Source organism: Capsicum annuum, chromosome 7 (assembly GCF_002878395.1).
Source record: "Capsicum annuum cultivar UCD-10X-F1 chromosome 7, UCD10Xv1.1, whole genome shotgun sequence".
NCBI lineage: Eukaryota > Viridiplantae > Streptophyta > Magnoliopsida > Solanales > Solanaceae > Capsicum > Capsicum annuum.
In genome coordinates, this window is record NC_061117.1 from 181959212 (window position 1) to 181982558 (window position 23347).

Genomic DNA, 23347 nt, shown 5'->3' on the forward strand with positions numbered 1-23347 from the left:
TGTAGTCACATGCTTTAGCAACTATTTGGATAGATTTGGGTACATTTTTTGGCAAAAGCTGCACCGCAGTTTGTGTTCCAACAAAATCAACCCCTCTTGTCGCCAAAATGGTATCCTGATACCTGATAATATAAGCTATATTTGTCTTTGCGCCAATGTAGGCAAACAGAACCGCAAGTGTAGGGAAGTTTCACAACTCCTGCTCAATCAAGTCTGCCATGAACTTGATGCAACCTTGAAGCAATGTAATACAAATAGTTTTTGCAACTTCTTTTCCTTGTATATTCATTTTAAATGCACTAGTCTGCTCAGTTATTTTCTATCGAAAAGAGAAATCATCTCCTATTGTTGCATACTATCCTTACTCTTTGGAGCTTGGAGAACAAAAATGAGTTGAGCTAATAGTTGTTGAAGAAATTAGAATAATTTGGGAAGACGTATAATATGCAAAGGTGCAATTGGTTGTAGCTCTCTCTACGCAGCTCCTTGAAAACTGTCATCAAACACACAATTCACATCAGAGTATGTATCATCCACTTTTGATTTCCTCACTACCAACTCATATCTTTGTTATCTGGGATCCCATACTTGAGTCACAGAATTAGCATACGCAGTGAAGCCAAATGTACTAGTAGATCCCAATAATATTAGTGGCTTCATGTTCACTATATAATCGACAAGAGCCTTGAACTTGAAACTTATACCTGGATCCCATACAGAGAGATTCATTGCATCTCCGTGAACATCGACACCAAAGGAATTTGCACCAGGAGTAAATGGAAAGTGAAACAACATATTGTGAGCATTAAATTTCTCAATAAATTTTCCATCAAACATCATTTCATCCAAAGGCATATTACTTGGTGGAATTCTGTCCTCAATCTTTCGAAAAAATTCACCAAGATATAGATCCTCAATAGTCTGAGGCTCCAAGAAAAACTCAACAAGATACATGTCGTCAAGGGTCTCAAATTCAATTTTTTGTTTACTAGAACTATGATCCAGAGAAGTAGTAGTAACATACCTCTTTGATATACTTCTTAGGGAACATTCATTGAATAGTTGGACTTTGCTGCATTCAAGGCATAATGCTTCTTCATCAAGCATTTTGATTAGAGAATCGAGTCGTACCTCTGCAACTACCTTGTGAAAGCAACTATGAACAAATTCGTCGAGCACCCTAGTTGATTGAATATCCTCCAAATCACCTAGGAAGATAGAGGCAGGAGAGGTTTCCCCCACTTCTTCAGTGAAAACTCTGATAGATATTTCATCGAACATATTGTCCACATGGCTTGAATGTTCATCGATGAAAGTGTCAAGTAGCCCTCGATGACCCTCAACATTATCCACAGGGCTTGAGTTTGCTTCGGCCAAAGGAGAAGCAATCTCTCCGCTACAGAATATAGTAGTACTAAGTCGTGCATCCGCTACTATAAGCTGATGATATGGACATGAATATTTCTCCTCGATATTCTGCAGCAAAGTTAGAAAACTGGTAATTTGGGCATCCACTAGAGGAGACTTTGCATAGGTCCATTTTCAAAAATGCAACTCTAACTTCTCCTTCAAATGTTTCCAATCAAAAAATTAGTTGTTGCAAAACATCCAACGGAACGACTCGAGGGCCTCATCATCCAGATAGTAGGAAGGAAGAGGTAACCAATGTTCCTCCGAGAAGCCCAGGAAAGTAAAGTACTGCTCTGCCCTAGAAATCCAATCCTCTAGATTATCGGTGTCATTGAAGCGATCTAATACCATTATTGCCATTAAAGTATGAAAATGAAAGCACTAATGTAACAACCTCAATTTCACACCACAACTCTAATATATGTATTATACTTCTAAATCCAAATATAAATAAGAATTCGAGTGATAAAGTAACAATGGACAAATACTGACGAAAATTCTTCGAGTAACAAAGGAAGAAGGTAACTAGAAGGAGATGAGATAATAGATCATTGAAGGGGAGATAAGAGAAAACAGACTAAGCCAAGCTTCAACATAATTTGCATGAATGTTCTATCTAATCCTAGATCTTATTTAATTAATTGAAAATCGGGCCTGGATCCCAAATAAAATACTCTAACATCTCAATAGGTCCAATAATCTCAACTGGATCAGCCCAATTCACCATTTCTAACCCATAGCCTCTTATAAAGTTGACTTGGTTCATAACAGAAAGGCAGGGGTTTATATAGAAACTTAAGGTCTCAATTCTTGAGAAATTTTTTATGTGGGATAGAGAAATTCAAGAGCATTTTGAAAAAATTTTAACGATATTTCAAATTTAAGGTAAAGGATAAGCTTTAATGAGCTGAAATCGTACTAATTGTACCATCCTTTCTTTGAATAGTAGATTTCAAACATTAGAGAGCTATATGGGCTAGTTCTAGAAGCCTCAGGGCTCTTCCTCGTGACAATCACATGCTATTTAAGAGGGAAAAAGATAATTGAAGCGAGAAAATAAAATGAAATTGAGGGGAATCGATTTGTGGCTTTAGGTTTTGTTGTATGTGTATTGTTGTTGTGGAGGTTGTGATATTGTCGGTTGTTATTTTTTGGGTTGATGAGGAACAAGATGGGTTAAAAGAGGGTGTGGATGGGTTTAATGGTTAGGTTTTGAGCCTGGTCTGATAATGGGCTGAGAGGCTGTTAGGATTTTGAGAAATGTCCTATCTTATTTAAGATTTAAACAGTTTTATTTAAAAAAAAAATAGCCAAGATGGATTCAAATAGAGTCAATTGTTTTGCAAATGTGATCAACTTAATTTTGAATAGGGTCACACTTAACAATTGACAAGAAATTAAGACGCACTGATATTCAATTTGACCCCAAGCTTCTTGATTAATAAAATCTAGATGATTACTTTTCAAAAATGGCCTATTTAAGGCAAAAATACATTTAAACCAAATTACCCTTAAATTAATCAATTTTTTAAAGGAGAACCTTGATCAAAAGTTGGCTTTGGTAAAATGTATTTAGTTAAATATGATCATACGATCTCTCATATTTAAACACAGGAACATATAACTTGTTATTTAAAATGGCTAAATAAATCCAAAATTTGTCTAAGAAAATTCTTTATTCTAAGAAAACAATTACTTTAATTTTATTTAAAATTAAAGAAGCTCAAAATTAAAATAAAGCTTGGAGGGAAAATATTAGGTGTCAATGACGTTCGTACTTCTCTTTTTAGTTAATTCATCCTCAAGTTCTTACTTAATGCTTTTCTAGTTATTTTTAATTGAAGCATGATCAAATGTTTAAATGGTTTTGTATAGTATTTAGTATAAAAATTTTACTATTTATATGAAGTTTGTGCGCTATGTATTTATTTGTAACTAGTAAATCTATCCGTGCTTTGCGCGGTTAAAAAAGACGGTAGTTGGTAGATTTCGAACAAAAATATAAGTTACTATTTTGAATCAAAAGAAATTATGGACTTACAACAAAGAAATTCATATATCCAAACAAAAAAAATCATAAAAAATAAAGAAATAATACAACATTATTTTTAAAATCTTAATCATTAAACATAATAGAAAAAATACAAAATCAATACACAATTTTTCAAACTCTTATCGACATCTTCCACAAGCCGACACCACCATTCAATAGCCTTCATCTTATTTTTCGAGACAAATAACAAAAGTTAAAGTAATAAGCATCAAATATGTAACATGAAACTTAAAATACTAATGTGATTATTTGTACAAAGTTTTACAATGTTTATTTGTAGGACTGTAATATGAAAATACTAAATATATGTCATGAATATGATTATTAATTATTTAATAGGTTATGATAATAAAAGGTTGTAGGAGTAATGAAAATAATGATCATTAAGTTCACATTAAAGAAACTTAAAAAAAAAAACTCAAATTTCTTAACATTGCATATTTAACATAATTAAGAGAGTTAAAAGAGTTTTTTTTCTGATTTTTTTTTTTAATATAGCACACAAATGAAAACAAATAGAGAAAAATTCAAAAAAATTGTATTTCTTAACCAACAAAAGATGTCACATCATATTTTTTCTATTCCTAACATATATGTGTGTGCATTAATTACATATCGACACTAATTGACTTCTTCATGTATTACTTCTTTACATTTTGACATTTCTTGATAAAAATTTTGGCCCCACCATTATCTTACATACATATATTCAATGAACAAATAAAAAATTAATAAAATACACACTTTCAGGCATAAAATGAAATTACAAAACTGAAATAAATAAGAAAGAATAGCCCAAAAGCAAAAACTTATTTTCGAGTATCACAATTACAGAAAATCAAATATGAAGCAGAATGTGCATATAATCACATAGAATTATAATTTTTCAAAATGATAAAAAGTCAAGTAAATGAAAATTTGTGTTAAAGAAATGAATACAAACTATCTTGTTTTTAGTTTAATGCTTAGATTGTCTTCTTCAAATCCTTCATAATGTCCCCTGAACAATTCAAATCAAGATTCATGTTCAAGAAGAACACTTATTTCTTTTAATTTTAAGATGCAATAGACTAAAAAAAAGGTTATGAGATAGTTAAAACTTGATTTTGAAATATATACTCAACATAATTGTTATATGTTAAACCTTAGAAACTGAAAAGGCTATGATACAACTGAAAAAGGCACATATGCAGCTTAATGATTCATTATTTCAATTCAATTCCTTCAACTTTAATGCCCCACTATAATGTAAATATTCTTTTAACTTTAATAACCCACTATAATTAGTTTTTGATGGTTTTAGTAAAAACAAAAAAAAAGGCTTAGAAAAATCACAACATGGATAGAGGCTTTAAAAACATGTCACATCATTATTTCAACATCCTTCCTTTATGTATAGATATGAATTTTAAAAATAACTATGAATAAGTAATTAATTTACACATTTTTTTAATCTTTCTCCTCTTTATATAATTGTATAGTTTGTTGTTTTCTATTTTTCTTTTATAGCAAAAAATATTTTGAGACTGATTTGCATAAAATTATTTGTAAAAATTAAGGATAATACCCTTGAAAATACTTGAACTTTAACCAATTTTTCAGTGGAGCATATTGAACTTTGCGAAGGTCTTATTACCCCTATACTTTTTTAAGTGGAATTAATTCCCTCCGAACTTTTTTAAAGTGGAATTAATCCCTCTCCCCCAAATATTATACTCAGTTTTTTCGGTGGGAAGTGTGGTACACGAGCTGTTTCTTCTCTATTTATCAGTTTTCAATATTTTTTCATCATTACAACCATATTAAAGATTCTACAACTCAAATTCCTCCTACAAATCAAATTTCAAAAGATTCCATTGAGTCAATTTCAAATTTCAAGTCCATTCTTATCACTCCTAAAGTTTTCAAATTCAATTATGAAGAAAGTTTCTTCATACTTGAATTTCAAATTTCAAGTTTCAATTACGCCAACTCAATAGAATGGAATTTCAATTTCAAATTCAATTTCAATTTCAAGTTCCAAGTTTGAAGTTGTAATTACGCCAAATTTCAATTTCAATTAAATGGAATCTTCCATTAATCTTCAAGAATGGAAACTGAAATGGAATCTTCAAGAATTCAATTTCAATTAACAATGGAGCAACCATTGTTGAAGAAAGGAAAGAAAGAAGAAAGAAGAGAGAACAGAGAAGAGAAAGAATGAAAAAAAAATTAAAATAATTAAAAAATTTAGAGGTTGTTTTGGCAAAAAAAAAAAAAAGTTTTTAACGTTTTTGACGCCTTCATGCTCTCAATGCGTGTGACTAACACGCAATGGGCCAAGTGGCAGATATATGCCATTAAGATATGAAAAAAAAAGTCTAAGGGGGGTAATAGGACCCTTGCAAAGTTCAGTATGCTCAACTGGTAATCCGGTCAAACTTCAGGTATTTTTGTGAGTATTCTCCCTAAAAATTAAGGTCTTAAGATTGCCCATTCTGCAAAAATTCTCATCTTTAAAATTGATTTGTATAAAACTCTTACTGTAAGTATTTTAATATATGATTTACAAATAAATAACAATATTATTTAAATATGATAATGACCCATTTAAATAAACTACTGTCATATATCTTTATAACCTCAATGTGGAATTTTCTAGAGTGAATTCGGATTTACTTCAATATGAATATCAAATACGAAAAAAATACCTTTATAACCAAAGAATCCTTGATAAAGTTTCGTGAAGAGTCAAATTATATGATGTAGTAGCAACAACATAAAATCTTTGTTGTTGTGTGATCGCCTATATTATCATGAAACTTTCAGAAATTTAGAATAGTGAGATGAACTAAAAAGCAGAGACCAAAAATAAAATCAAATTATAACACACTTAAAATCATACTTGATCCCAAAATGATAAAGGCTATAGAGAGATTGTAATGACTTTGGACTCAATCGTTTGTTTCACTTATACACGATATAGACATATAGATTTGTGTTGTTTCATTACATAGTAAATTATCATTAAATTCCTCAATTAATAACATTGAATTTTGAGTTTTTGAAACGGAAAAAGAGTTTAATGAATTGTCACGACCCTAAAACAAGGGTCATGATATCACTTGTCGTGGCGTACCTTGACAAGTAAGTCTATCATCCAAAGTGATACAAAAAGGAAAAAGAAAATGCAGAAATACCCAACGTAAGACTTCTAGAACGAAGCCAAACCATAAAAGTAATCATAACAATGCAGAAAGAACTTATCCAAAATATCAATCATGTCCAAAACCAGGTGTCAAATAGTGTAAGAACTACTAATACAATTCAAGAGTCAAATACATCAAAAAAATAACTACAAAGGAATAATATTTGTCTCCAAATACTAATAAAGACATAACTACTATAGAAAGATAGAGGTGAACTTCAGACGCATGAATATCCAACCGCTACCTTGGAAGCTCAAGCAATCACCCGAGTCAAGCAAGCTGAGGCGCACTCGATCTAGGACCTGTACCAAAAGGGCGTAGTATACATGAGTATGGTCCACTTGTACTTAGTAGGTATCATAGGCCGATAAAGAAAAGTAGTAAATAAAACATATAAAATGGCACGTCACCTGCAATTAGAAAATGTCCTACAACAGTAGCTCACACCACTTGCACTAATAGTTCTAATATATGACATATATTACAACATCACAATAAGATAGAACAAAAGTATAAATTATATCTGATATAAGTAGAACAGGAGGGAACATGCATATACAAGATCATCAAATACAAGCAAAATAAAATCAGACAATTACATAAATGGCAAGTCAATATGGCAATACAACATAATATAAACACAATAAAGTAAGTGCAATGTATATGATGATGATGATGATGATGATGCACGAGGTCATCGTACAACCTCCGAAATCATCACAATTCCTGTATGCACCTACGGAGGCAAGCCTCCTAACGCAGAATCCATGGGGGGTTCATCAACCCGTATACAATCCACATATATCATATCTTCTTTCCGGCATATTCCTCGAAAAGGTTTTATCAGGTGTTGCTAATATTTCTCAGATGTTGCCACTGTGGTACTAATGTTTCATGAGTAAGTATGATATGAAGATGTAATGCTCACAACAAATCACAATGAGTATTTCCACAACTAACCACATGATATATTTTCACAACCAACCACATGATGTATTTCCACAACCAACTACAATGATGTATTTCCACAACCACGTGAGCCAATATCCACACACTATTTTCGTTTCATCCATGAATCTCCATATGTATCGTATGCCAATAAAGTATGAATATAATCACAATACATCAGTGGTATCACATTAAGAATTTTAACAATACAATACAATTATTCACATGTATTCAAGGCTATCAATATTACATAGGACCCCACACGGGCACACATATCATATAATATCCCAATTTCGATAATTACATCACATATAGGCTCCCACACGGGCACAAAACATAGATAGGCATTTTTCATGATTAGTTCCCACCCTTAACATGAATTTTATACCATCATTTACTACCCAACTCAGTCTGAAAGAGTTAAGTCATAACCTACCTCGAAAGTCGAAATTGGTTTGCTACACTTTGGACCCGCACCTTACTTTTCACAAATGATCCCAAATTCTACAAAAAAAATATCAAATATGAAATATACGCGTCAAAACAAAACCAACGACACTCATATTGACTACTTTTGATTGGGGTCAAAACGAACTCCCAAAATGGATTTTCAAAAAAGAAGGGCAAAATCGTAACTTTACTTCAAAATGTGTTCCTCATATTTTTAGGAATCTACAGATGAAATCCCAAGTCAAATCGAGTCAAACTGAGGTTCAAATCGAAGAAAAATTATTTTTAAGCTTTACCGGGTAAAATCTTTGAAATTTGGGTTAAAATCAAGAATCAGGATTATTTTGAAGGTTAAATTGATGAAAAACTAGTAATTATAAGATAAAAATATTATTCAGGTGAAAAGGAGTGAAATTTGAATTTAAAATCAAGCCCTAAGATTTTTGGGGTTTTGAGAAATTAATCAAGAAATTACTAAGAAAAGAGTGAATGCTTACCTTAAATCCGTAATAGAATCGAGAAATAGATGTTAATCTAGCTATCCAAGCTCCCACCAGCTTCACTTTTAAGCTCTCACACTATTTTAGGGTTTAACTCTCAAGAGGCAAAATGAGAAATGAACAAAATAGGCCAGAAACTGTTATTTATTATTGTAGATTTTTCTGCATAGCTTTTGCTAAAAAGCTGTTTCTTTTAAAGTTAATCCATACTTCAACGGGGTATTCGGGATTCGTTCAGAGTCCAAACACAAACGAACTATGCTACCACACAAAATTCAATGTTTCGAACGCGTTGGCGAAGTCAGATTTTCAAAAAAATATCATTTTCACAAAGTTGACGCCCGAAATCATATTTTTTCAAATCGAGGGTCGAAATAAGATTTAAAAGCTGTAAAATCACACCAAATATGTTACCACCCTAAAATCAAATTTTTAGATCTGCTGACGAAGTCAGATTTTTCATCCGAGGTCGTTTCGACAAAATGTGGATCCCACACCCATATTTTTAATTTTATAACTTTTCGACCAATAGATCGAAATGAGCTCGGGTGCACCGGAACCCGACCAAAGGTTTACCTAGACTAAAATTGATATTCTAGAGTTGTTGGCACAGTCCATTCTATCATTCATCGAACAGATCAATAAATATCTGCATAAGTCTAAAATAAGGCTCTCGAAGCCATCAAAAATCACAATATCGCATAAATGGTATCAAAATGCATCGAAAACCATGTCAATCACCCCCTCCCCCACCCCAGAAATACCATATTGCAACTACGTGGAGGGATAAAACAATCAAATCACACAAAATCATAAATTTCACATATTTCATTAAATTTTTAGGTCGTTACATGAATAACTAAGAGAATGAAAAAGGGACGACCCGGTTCATACCTACTCCGAAGGTGTCGGGGAGGGGGGGACCACTCCGGGCCTGACGTACGCGCCCTCACCCCAGCTTCACTGGAGGGGCGTTTCGAACCCCCGACCCTGGCACACCACGATAAGCAAGCTTACCGCTGAGCCAAGGCCATTCCTCAACTAAGAGAATGTAATTAAGAAATAATTTTTAAGTTTTTTTTAATGTATCTTTTAAATTAAAAAAATAAGATAAATGGCAAAAAGTTGAGAAAAAAGATATGTGATTCTTGACTTTAGAGACATGCGACATCATCACTCTTATATTTCTCTTTTATATTATATATAGAGAGAGTGATTTGCTTGTTGGTTCAAAATAATGATTAGATTGATTTCGACTTTACATGAGATAATTTTTAAAGTTAATTGTGTTAAAGGTTGTAGATGTGAATAGAGTGACGTTAGTTGTTGTGTTAAACCCACGTGTAGTTGATATGCAATTAGAGTACAGTTGTGTTATAAACCACAACATACCACTCATGCGTGTAATATTTAAAAAAATACAAAACACACAAAGAGAGAATAGAGGGTATTTTGGGGATAAGCATATATAATATAAGAGAGAATTAGAGAGAGAGAGAGCTTGAGAGTGAATGGAAAAAAAATGTAGGTTTAACTTATACCATGTGAATCATTTATTCTACTCGTTTTGTCGTCTTCCACTGATAAATCACCCTCTCTTCCACATATCTCCACCACTAAACAACCATCAAAACAATCCGTCAGTGAGGTAGGCTCCTATCGAGGTTGGAATTTCGGTCCTAATAATTTGATTTAATAATGTGAAGTTGGTTGATTTAATAATGTGATTAACTTTATATATTTTCAATGATTAGTCTGTTAAGATAAGAATTGTATGCTACTAAGTTAGATAACTCAATTAAAGATTAACAAATTATGTTATTATTTTGGATTAAGTGACATGGGAATTTGAAATTGATGACATCTTAGGTTATCTAGTAATGTGATTAACATAAATTTTTCGTGGAAGTGTTGACTGGTGCAATATTATTGTTTCCTATTTAATCCACTCCGCTATTTTAAATAAGGTTTTTTTGTTACACATAATCATTTGGTACATAAATTAGACCATATTTAGGATTTTAATTATCTCTATCTCTATTATATTAAAAGTGTGAATGCACTTATAATTGGCGTTTGTCATTTTTACCCTTCATTAAAAGTCTCTCCTTTAAATAAAACCTTCTTTTTGCAAAGTCCTATATTAAATTTTTATATTTATTTGCAAAGTCCTATATTAATTTATTTTTTTTAAATAACGTCCAATGTTGGACCCAAAAATAGTTTTTTTTTTTAAATAACGTCCAATGTTGGACCCCAAAATAGCAAATTCACATACTTTTTTTGCAAAGTCCTATACATGGCAAAATCATAAAACAAATTCCATTACATATACCGTAAGAATATTTTCCATTGTTGAAATGACAAATTTACATACTTATTTTGCAAAGTCCTATACATGACAAAATCGTAAGAATTTAAAATGACAAATTCAGATAGTTATTTTTCAAAGTCCTATACATGGCAAAATCCTTCTCTAATTAAATTAGGGCAATCCTATTAACGTAGTTATTTTGCAAAGTCCTGGCAAAATCCTTCTCTAATTTAATTTGGACAATCCTATATTTAACCACAATTTTTTTTTATACAATCCAAATTAAATTAGGACAAGCCGTTCTATAAATACGATTGTAGTTTGCTATTTTCTTCGTCTCCTCCTTTCTCGCTCCTGCTCTCGTGTTGTTTTCTTCATCACGATCAAACTGTTTCCTGCATCACCATCAATTTTTTCTCAGGTTTTTTCTACTATAATTTCTTTCAACAATTCACCTTTTCACTTACGTTAAACACAATATTAATTGCTATGTCAGCTTCAAAGCTATTTTGTTTTCGTTTGTTTGTTTGTGGTTTATTGTTCACTTACCATTGCTTACATTCTTAGTTCATTTACTTTTTCTGTTCCAGTTTGCATCTATTTAGTATCTCTTGTTTCTTCTCCTACTATTTTGTTAATCTACCAAAAAGATTCACATATTTAGGTAAAATTATCTCATCTCATATAATACATTTAATTATATAATCATTTGTTACTGTTATCATAACTTTGATTTTTAAGGATATTAGTGCAATGGACTCAAATATCGAATCAGCAGACTCAATGACTGAATCAGCGGACTCAATGACAATAGTTACCGAATTAACTAATTTAATTATCGAAGTGGTGCCTGTTAACATAGTGAAGCTCAATGATCGCACCTCCATAATAAAGATCTTGATTATAGGATGTCAAGCAACAAAAGAATTTACTCGATCAACAAGCAGTACTCGAAAAACTTTCACATTCGTCGATGAAGAGGTACTTAATTCATCAACCACTCCACTTATTTATGGATAATGTTCTTTTACTGTTCTACTTATTAAGAACCATCTATATTATCAAATCAAGTATTGTCGTTTCTGGTTACTTACGGCATTCTCAACAATAAATGATCCAAAGAGAATTTTTTTTTATACTGTATCAAGTTTAAAGACGCAAATAAGGGTATGAAAAAAAGCCCTTCGTGCCTTAAGAATTCTTTCTATAGTCTTCCTTAGTGTTGTGAACCCAAAGGATGCTTGAAATTTTCTCAAATATAAAAAAAAAATTCAAAACAAACTAACAAAAGGTCAGCGAGAGGGAAAAACGATCCATTATCAATCAAGCAGTTATGCTCATTGAGAGCTTCTGGCAGTGTAATCCAAAGCAGTAAAGAAAACCATCAATAGTGGATATCTGGTCCCTATATCTCTATTTTCAAGTTTACTAATATTTTTTTATTTTTTCTTATGAAAAGCAACAGTGATTGCAACTTAATTATACAAAGAAAATAAACATAAGAAAACATATACACTACGTAAAAACATAAAAGGAAATGTTTTTAAAGTAGAATTTTCAAGTGTGTAATACCTACCTATTCTTTGTTAATTTTCTATTTGTCTTGAGTCTCTTGATTTCTTGGATGAATCCCAACATTACCTGCAACTCGTCCAATTACTTTACCCAAAAAAAAATGGCAAATACAGCAGTCAGTAGAGTGTATACTTTTGAAAACCAGGAGCATAATATGACATAAGCACAGGACCAACAAAGTGTTTATATGTATCAAGAACGATAATGTGGAAGAACATTATGCCAAAATTGACTAATCACTTTAGATGACATAGTTAATAGAAGTTGACACAATACAAGCACTAGATTTCTTATACTAAGAATATGGTGAAACATGAAAAGAAAACTATGAATAGAAGTACGGAAGAATACCTAAAACTCGTGTTTTATGAAGTGCCAGGAAATTATCAAGCGCGATGAACATCACATTAAAATAGATCAAATAAAGAACGCACAGTAGCAACAACATGCAGATAATTAAGAATGTACCTGGGATGTGAAGTGCCTTTGAACAACATCAATTAGTTGCTCATTCAAGGGGTTAGGTATAGCATCCCTCTGTTCAGATGACCAAAAACTTCAGCACTTGGAGCTTTAATCAATGATGACTAAGGTACTACAGACATAGTGCCATCATAGTCCAAGAATATTGCCCTTTTTCTGTCTTCCTATATGAGGTGACCATGCATCAATAGACAGCTTTCTAAGAATTAGAGAAAGAGAATAATAATATGTTGATATTTATTCTAAAAAGAGAATAGGGGACACTTGTTGTAATTTGACATAACAGAAAGGATAAGGAACCTGTGAGACAACTTGAATTTAAATGGGGGTCCTTCATAAAAGTTCACCAAAAAGTCTTCTCCACATGTGGCTATACGAAATGGTCTTGTGGGCTTAAATGAACAACTCAAAATTCTCCTCGAATGACCATCAAATTCACCTATATTTTTTCCCGAGTCTCACCTGCCCAAGATAGTTTATCAAACAATGACATTGAATATGCACAGATAAAAATCTTAGGACATAAAATACAAATAGGGCACTTAAAAAATATGCTCACTACACCACTGTCGACTGAAGGAATATGGTATAAAAATTAAAGTGATTGAGCGATATACAAAAGAAAATAAGTTCTCAAACAAAATGAAGAATCTTAAATGTAACTATTCTTTTACCACCATACTGATGTTTGTAGACATGTACCAACTTGGCAATTAATAGTCGTTAACCATTATAATATGAGTCCATCTTGAATTAAAGAAGAGCTCGGTAATGGAACTGTCTTGGTTAAACAACTTAATGTCCCTTTTTTTTTCTACTGAACAAGTTTATGCAGTCTTTAGAGAACTTCATTGTTCTATGAACTAATAAATTGGATCAAAGACTGGAACCTCTTTTGCTTGGACAATCTCTTCTAGCAGCAAGGTTCCATCTAAACCTATTAAAGCTTCCATTCCAAAACTCAAACCTGTATTGTATGAAAGACTAAAACAATGTTACATAAGGCATAACATAACTCAAGAAAGAGTAAAAAAGGATCAAGTACAGTAATATCAGAAGAATACGACTTCAAATAAGTACAATGATATATGTAAGCAACCAAGAATGTGGATACGTTCGTTGTCATCTATTCCATAATGTGAGAGGCACTTATACGTTTACTGCTATGCTTATTGCAGAATAATCAGAAGAGAAACTCTACCCATCCCTACAGATAGGCTATGCTATGTACATTATACAGAAGTGTCCATATGTATTCTCGAATACTACATAAGTCAAAACCACCTAAATCAGCTATAACTCGGAGATACATTTACAATATAAAAAGAAAATGTTCTTTTATTACTAATTAACTTTATTAGCAAATATAGAGCTAATGTCCTTAGACAATGCAGAAAAAATAAAACAGATAATGGGAAGGCTCAAAAAACAAAAGGCAAGTGAATGCTTAGGAAAATCGTAACAATTGACAGTAAACATTGGAATATCATACTGAGGCATGCCATACTATTTAATATAAGCACACGAATACTTGAGATTGAATGCATTTCGAAGAATTAGTACCAACTCCTAGAATTGGTGATGCCGACCTAATTGTCTCGAAGAATGTAACCACGCCCTTCAAGATGATTGGGAACAACATCACCCATTTAACTGCATGCACAAATTAAAACTTTGTCAATCTAGCAACCCCCCCCCCCCCCCCTCAATTTTTATGTGAGCAAATTTTGGCTTGGACAAACACAAATACTATACAAATTACAACAACAATATACCCAATAAAGTGCACACAATCCATACCACTACCTCAATTGAAGTAGAAAGGTTGTTTTCGGCATACTCCAACTCAAGACAAATAAGGAAAACACAAAACCAATAAACAAAAATGGAATAACACCTCAATAAAAAAAAAATAAACAGCCACAGAATCATGTTATACAATATACTACACAAACTTAGAAAAATAAATCTATCCATCTAAACACAAGTTAATTACCAGCTTACTGGTAACACCAAACAAAGCAGCACATGCATAAATAAATGTCGAGACATTTCTAAAAACAATTTCTAAAATGACATGCATACATCAACACATTCATGAAGTAGTCAAAACAAATCCAAAATCTCCAAACCAAGATGCTTATGTACACACTACACACCAATATAAGCTCACAAAACATATATAAACAACTACACAAAAAAAAATCAATGTCTTTTTAACCCTAATCACAGTTAATCGAAACAAATCAAGGTTGAAGAAAAAGAAAGCTCACAGTGAATAAATGTTAAATCCCTCTGAGAAATTGAAGATCCTAAACTCAAAATGACTTATTTCTTTCATCGGTCAGGACAAGAGCCCCAATATAGCAAAATGACGGTTTGAAAATAAAGTAAACTTGATTGTTCTGTCATTCCCTGAATTAGCTAAAAAAGTTTTACACACACAAAGAGTTGAATTTGGATCAAGAACAAGAAATATTTTTTTTGATATCTTTACTGGAAAAGGTCAAGATATGGTTTTTACTATTTATGGTGAGCATTGGAGGAAAATGAGAAGGATTATGACTGTATCATTTTCACTCTCAACTCGTGTTGGTGCCCAGAAATGGGGATGAACCTTCATGATTTTAAGCTTAGAAAAAAAAATATAAGTATTAAAAACCTTTTTATAAATATTGGTTCAAGAAATTTTTTTAAATTTAATATGAAATAACGAAAATTAAGGAAGGGTAAAGCTATGCAGAATTTGCACGAAATTTTTTTTTGTATGAATAAAGTGTAGTGGAAATTCTTGATTTTGTAGGGAAGAAAAATAAGAGTAACAGGAGGAGCTTCTGGAGTACTTCAGACAAAATACAAATTTCATTTGTTTAGTTTCCTATTTGTGTTTTTTTTATCTGCTTAAGTTATTGGGCAGGCAGGTTTAGGCCATACTTTACTTATTATTTTGCTTTTCAAAATACATGTTTATATATTTGAAATTTACTATAAATTTTAGGGAAAAGGATATTCTATAGCTCTTTTTAAAACAAATAGTCCAATTTTAAAAACTTTTCAAAAAGTGGCCAGTTGGATATACTATTACAATTTTATAGTCATTTTCTAATTTGGGTAATTTTGGCCTACATATTTCATATATAGTCCATATACAATACTGATATAGTATTCAACTTGGGTAATTCATCCCTTTTTAAAATATTTTAATTTTTTTTTCTATAAATTTTTTAACTGATCAAATAGTCTACATTTTTAATTGCTTAGAAATAATAAATAAATTATATAAAAATGATATAATTATTAAATAAAATATGTATCTCTCTCTCTCTCTCTCTCTCTCTATATATATATATATATATATATATATATACACAAATTGTATAGTTCTATCAAATATGTATATGTATAAAATATATATATATAAAAAATATATAGAAAGTGTATGAAAATTATATAATTGTTGTATAAAACGCGTAAAAAAATGTATAGTTATTATATAAATTGTGTATCAAAACTGTATAATTTTCGTATAGAATATTTATATGTATAAGATATATATAGAAACTGCATAGAATGTGTGTAAAAACGGTATAGAACAAGCCAGTAAATTGAAATGGCTATAAAGTGAAAATTAAATTTCATGGCCATTTTCATGGAAATAGTTTAATTTAAAATTTTGTTTCTATCCTCTCCCCTAAATCTTATTATCCACTTATCAACTTATATGAAGTGTTTTAAATCTATATAAATTTTTAAAACCAATTGTTACGATTTATGCTTGAATAAACTTATAGGAATAATTGAATTTCACTTAGTTACAAGCAAGAAATGATAATGACGAAATCAAAATTATACAAAAAAAATATTCATTTTTATTATATAGGTCTATACAAACTTGAACCGTAGACCTTCTTGGTAAAAATATATCAAACTTTTACATTTAAGAAAATAAGTATAATGACTTAATTCATCTTTAATCAACTATACTGTTTATATTGAAAATTTAAAGTTATATTTTTTTTTAAAAAAATTGTACTTACTAAAATAACATACGCACAACTAATATATTAATATATCTTTAATTTTGTATACATTTATTCTTAATTAACACTTCATACACGTCTACATTGGACAGATCTTACATGAAAAAAACTTTGATCAAAGAAGTGAATTTCAAAGAATACAAGAAAGGAGAATCTACATCAACATCTTATTTCGTATGCACCGATCAAATGTTCTATAAATATATATATATTTAATATTCTGTAACTTATATATATATATATATATATATATATATTTCAAATACATTAAAAAAATTTCTTCTTATCAACACAAACGTCACTTAATATGTTACACAGTTATAAATATTTAAAATATCAAAATATTTTTTCAGAATAAAAATAATTCTTCCTAACGTACATAAAATTAAGGAAAAAATTAGAAAAAAAGAAAATAGGCCAAGAACGACATAATTTAAACCACCATCTTATATTTGAGTTTTAATCAATAGCAACTATACCATAGCACGAATTCAATTACATAATCTTGTCCCTATGTATTCATCTTTCTTAATCAAGAATCACTAAAATGAGCATCAGTCATACATAATCAGGAATTCAATTACAATCTTGTCCCTATGTATTCGTCTTTCTTAAGACCCCTATCATCAGTCACCCCCTGGACTGCTAAAACTTTTGGAAGGAAAATACTATATATACACACACGATCATACTCTCTTAAGATAAATTCAAGCAATTTGGAGTTCAGACAAAGTACAAATATTATCATGAGCTGCGTACAAATGATAGAAGATTTTTTAATAGGTTTGGCTATAGCTTAAATTATGTATTTGTATTAAAAATTCATATTTGAAAAGTATAAGTTATTTGTTCCAAACAAAGAAAATAGTCTTGTCCTAGAATTCAGGTCTGTTGCTTAGACTCATCAAGAACGCCACTAGATGCGTGTCAGATCCTCCAAAAGTAGTATATTTTGGAGGATCCAACACGGGTGCCATTGCATTTTTAGAGGATCCGAGCACTATAGAAATTCAGAACATATAAACTTAATATCTCGAATTTGCCTCTGAATCTTAGCACAAGAAGAATTCTAGCATTTTCTCATACTGCAATGTATGGGTCAAACAACCTCCAAACTCTGAAAGCAAATGTTTTTTGAAGTGAAGCTGGGAAAAAGAGGAGGGATGCACTAGGTTTCAAACACATACCTGTACATCATACATCACAAGGCTGGCATAAACCACTGCTAAATCGAAAATCGAATTAGAGAAATCCCTGCAATTATGATATTGATAGCATGTCACTCATAGTTAGAGAAAAGCAACTATTCAAGAAAATAGAATTAATTGCAACTCTACAATATTTTCTCCAAAGTTGTAATTCACGTATGACTTCCTTTAGAGGGAAAATAGAAAATAAGTAAAATACCTTTCCAAGACAAATGTGATAGCTATGGCGACTACTGCCTGTCATTTAGAAGTAGATGAAGTTAAACCAGATACTCGACAGAAATTCTATGTTGCATAGACTTTCAAAAATGCCACTGGGTGCACAGATCCCCCCAAAACTATTGCATTTTGGAGGATCCGACACAAGTGCGACAACACTTTTGAAGAGTCAGAGCAACATAGCAGAAACGAAAAGGCCAACAAAGCTCGTTTATTGTGAATAACTAAATTTTCTTATCATAGACTAATCTGAAATTGAAGTGTTCATCAGTTTATCCTAAAATATTGGTAACCTAAAAATAAAACCTTGTCGTCCTACCCTTCCCAAAATTCACACATACCAAGATCTTTAAAATGCACCAGACTGGAGTTTGCAATATTATGCTACTTTCCCTTACTATAAAAGAGAAATAGGATACATTACCAAAAAAAGAGAAATAGTTGCATTTTCTGAATAAATTTTGCATCATTGAAATACTTCTCAACAATCCTGTTTGGTACATCCTCGTCCAAAATAAAGTCGTACCTATTAGAGACACAATTCAATCCAGTAACGATAGCAAATTCCCTAGGAGTAAAATTAAGAGAGGTGTCATTAGACATAAAATCAACACCTATGTAGATTTGACTGAATCAAATGTTTATAGACATTATATAAAGAGTTATGCATCATGTCGTAGTGGGTGAAAAATATACACTCGACTCAATTCTACACCAGGAAGAAATGAGATCAATCTGAAATTCTCTTCTCCAACATTGAATGCAGCTATGTTATTGTCTTCATAAAGGTTTACAGAGAGTAAATGACCCCATTGATATGAACCCAATTCTTTGCAGAGAAGAATCTTATATCACAATGGATTTCTCTCCATGACTTGTCTATCCCTAGAGTGAAAATACTTCAATGTAGAATTTCACCATAAGCCCCTTTTGAACACATCTAACTTGTATCTAGACAATTTTTCCTCTAACAACCTTCTAGCTACTTCTATTTCTATTCCATACCTCAAATTCAAGTATCTCAGCTGACATGCAAACATCAAGACATTAAGCAAATTACACCTGAAACAAGAAATTAAACCAAAATGAATTTTAAAAAATAAATCATGGAACATGCAGAGCAAAAGGAGTAACAAAAAATCATAAAGCAAAAGTGGTTTTAAGAAATTCAACATAGAGAAAATGTAAAGCAAAAATGGTTAAACAAATTCAAATCTTCAAACGTGTTAAGTATAAAAAATGAAGAAAAAGGGAAAAAAATAGGGAATTACAGTAGGAAGATAATCTTCAAAATTTGGTCTACCAAAGTTCAACTTCGACCTTGATGATTTCAACTTATTCATCGTATAATAATATGTATAGTATGAGTAATAGAAAGAAAATGTTTTAGAGAAACGAAAAGTTTAGTGAGAAGAAACTAAAGCTTCTGGAATTCTCCTTTTCTTGCGAAGTACAGATAGTATTGGTTTGCTTTCCTAATTCATTTTTTGATTTTTTATTTTTAATGATAGCATTTGGATCATCCATTACAATTTAACTTTTTAATAAGCAGGTTTATGTATATAAACAAAAAAATTTAAAGTTAGTTACAAATTTTACCCTCACTTATCAATTTATATAAAGTATTTTTAAATGTGTGCAAAATTTTAAATTAATTTGTATGGTTTATATTCTAAATTAAATTATGTTTTTTCTATTATTATAAATTATTTAATTATGAATGAAATAATTTTTTTTATTATTACTAAGTACATAAATGTATATATGAATTTTTATAGAATAAACATATAAATATGAAATATACTTTTTTAGTTATTATGAGTGTATAAAAATGCTATTTATTAATTCATTGGGTATTTAGTAAAAAGAAAAAATCTCTCATATAATAGAAACAATGGAAACACAACAACGAAAAATATATATATATGGAAAGTGAAGTTCTGAGAATGACAATGAAAATAGTATAGGTATGTAAATTTTTTCAAACATAATTACATTTTACATAAAGTACAAATATATAGAATTCTAAAAATAAAAATAACTTTTCACAAAAATAATTTTTTTTAGAAAATAAAAAATAAGTATAATGACTAAATTCTCCTTTAATCAACTACAATTTTTATCTTAAAATTTTACGTTGTTTTATTTTTTTTTCTACTTAATAAAATAACATTGTACAACTAATATATTTTTTATTACGTTTATTCTTAAAAAAAATGGATACACGTGCAACGCACACCATTTAAACTAGTTTAATAAAAAAATAGTGATTGGAGATGCAAATATTTAGTAAGTTGAAAATAGACGTGGAAATCTTTGAAACATATATTTGATAAGCATATCAATTGATTTGCTCTGTTACATACTATTCGGCCTTTTGTTTCTTATTAGTGTAATTTACCTATAACCCGACATGTTTGCTAATATTTACCTAAAATTCTAATATTTTTTTAGTTTTATAAAATCCTAATATTTAGTCGTTGAAGATACATTTAATTAACGTTAGATACATTTTTGAGATACATATAGTTAGTAAACTAATTTGCTTAAATTAAGGTCTGTAACGGTTAAATTTTCTTAAATGTAGCAATTAAGATAACTAATAATAGTAAATGCTCAATAAAATTCCACAAAAAAAGGATATTTTTTTCTTATTCCATATTCTTAAACCAAATATCTTCCATTATCACTTTCCAGAAAACTCCAACTTTTTTTTTTTCACGTTTGTTGATTTTCTTTGACGTACTTGTAATGAATATTTCCATATTTTTACGTCATTCCGGAGTTTGGATTAACGATACAAATTACGAAGGTTATAAAAGTGATGGAATACATAGTTGATGGTAATGCGGCACCTTTGTTGATTCGTAATGCAATTGAGTATTCCTTCAACTTCTATACGAAAAGATCGGACAAGAAAAGGTATGTATCTTGTTTAACGTATTAGTTTTTGTTAATTGTCTCTAGTTTAATGAATTATGTACCTAACTTTAAATTGATAAGTTTTTTGACGTAACTATTTTTAGTTATGTTAATATGACCGAGATACATAACTTTTTTGTGTTCATGATACATTTTTCGTGTTCTTGTATATGTGGTGCTAAATTTGAGTATAATTATGTATCTTGTGATGTTTTAGTTTTAGCTATATAAATAGACGAAAGATACATATGAGTATTGTTAAAAATATATTTTGTACACGATTGAGCAGTTTATGTATCTATCATTTTGTTTTCCAGTACATTAAGAAACATCTTATTTTTCTAACATCTTATTTGAGTATAATTATGTATCTTGTGATATTTTAGTTTTACATATATAAACATATGAAAGATACATATGAGTATTGTTAAAGATACATATTGTACACGATTGTGCAGTTTATATATCTATCATTTTGTTTTCCAGTATGTTAAGAAACATCTTGTTTTTGTAACATCTTATTTGGGTATAATCATGTATCTTGTGATGTTTTATTTTTAGCTATATAAACATACGAAAGATACATATGAGTATTGTTAAAGATACATATTATACACGATTGTGTAGTTTATGGTTGTAAAAGCTGATTTAAGATTCATTTTCTTTTTGCAGGAATATAGAGAAGAAACGTGCCATCAAGCTTTAGAAAGAGTTCTAATGTCACGTAGCTCAATTCTTGTAAACAACAATCCTGGGAAACATGTGATCATCAATATCAAAAATCTAAATTCAGCTTTTCATAGAGCTCTGAATATATAATCAATATTCAAGACAATGTAGAAGAAGACAATCTTGTTTCTATGTTTTTTCTATTTATGTTACTTATGTGTAATCTGTCTCCTTCGTTATTACTTTATAACACAAAGGTTAATTTAGGATGATGCAAATCAGTGTAATTGGTACTTTGATAGAAATATTTTGTAAGAGCTTTTATGTGTAGTACAACACTTGTTTATCTACAGTGTTGTTTAATAGCCTGAGATCTTTTATGTTTTTAACACTTGGGATATATATGTGTTTGGGACAAGAATTTTAATCCCTATGATTCAAAATTGTGTATTCATTATGATCTTGGGCATATTTATATACTCAAAGTACCATAATGCACCCAGATTTGAACTTAGTTTAAGAAATTTTGTATGAATTCTTAAGTATAATTCAACTTTTATTCCGTCTTGTGCCTAATGGATATGATTAGTACTTTCAGGTGCAAAATCATGAAGAATTGTGCATAATTGGATACAACGAGGATATGAAAGTAGTGAAGGAATGCAAGGGACTAAAATTAAGCTGGAAAAGGGAAGTTGAGAAGAAGAAATCCTTATTTGAAGACACTCTGCGTCACGATGAGCAACCAAATAACAATGGTCGAATTCTAGTGAAGGTTCGCAAAACCCCCGCATCTCGGAGAAAGTTAGTTTATCAGATTTGGTGACGTAGAGGTTTAGCGCGTCGTGGAGGATGATCATTTCACAATTTTGCCAATCTAGTGGCTCATCGCGATAGTGGTGTGTCGCGGTGAGGGTGCATTTTACAATTGTTAGGGAATACTTGAGCTCTGTAATTTCCCAGATTTTAATGGAAAATAGCAATCTTAGTCATGGTGCGATGCGCCGGGTGGACAAATCGGGAATATTTTAAGTATTTTTGTCCCAACTATAAAAAGAAAAATCCAAGATAATGTGAGGGACTTTTGTCAAGCAGAGAAACGGCGGAAAAATAGAAATTTCTCTCTTTTAGGGTTCATAAACATTCTTTTGAATTTCTTTATTTCAAGGATTGATTTAGGTATGATTTGTTACTTATTTTGGAGGGTTAATTCATACATGAGTAGCTAAACACCCCCTTTCTGGGGTTGAGGCTAAGAACATGAGTACTATTTAATATTCTTATTCATAGTTTCTTTTTTGGATTATCATATGGATGGTTTCTAATTTCTTGAGCTTACTATTTTAATGATTGGCCACCATTAGAATA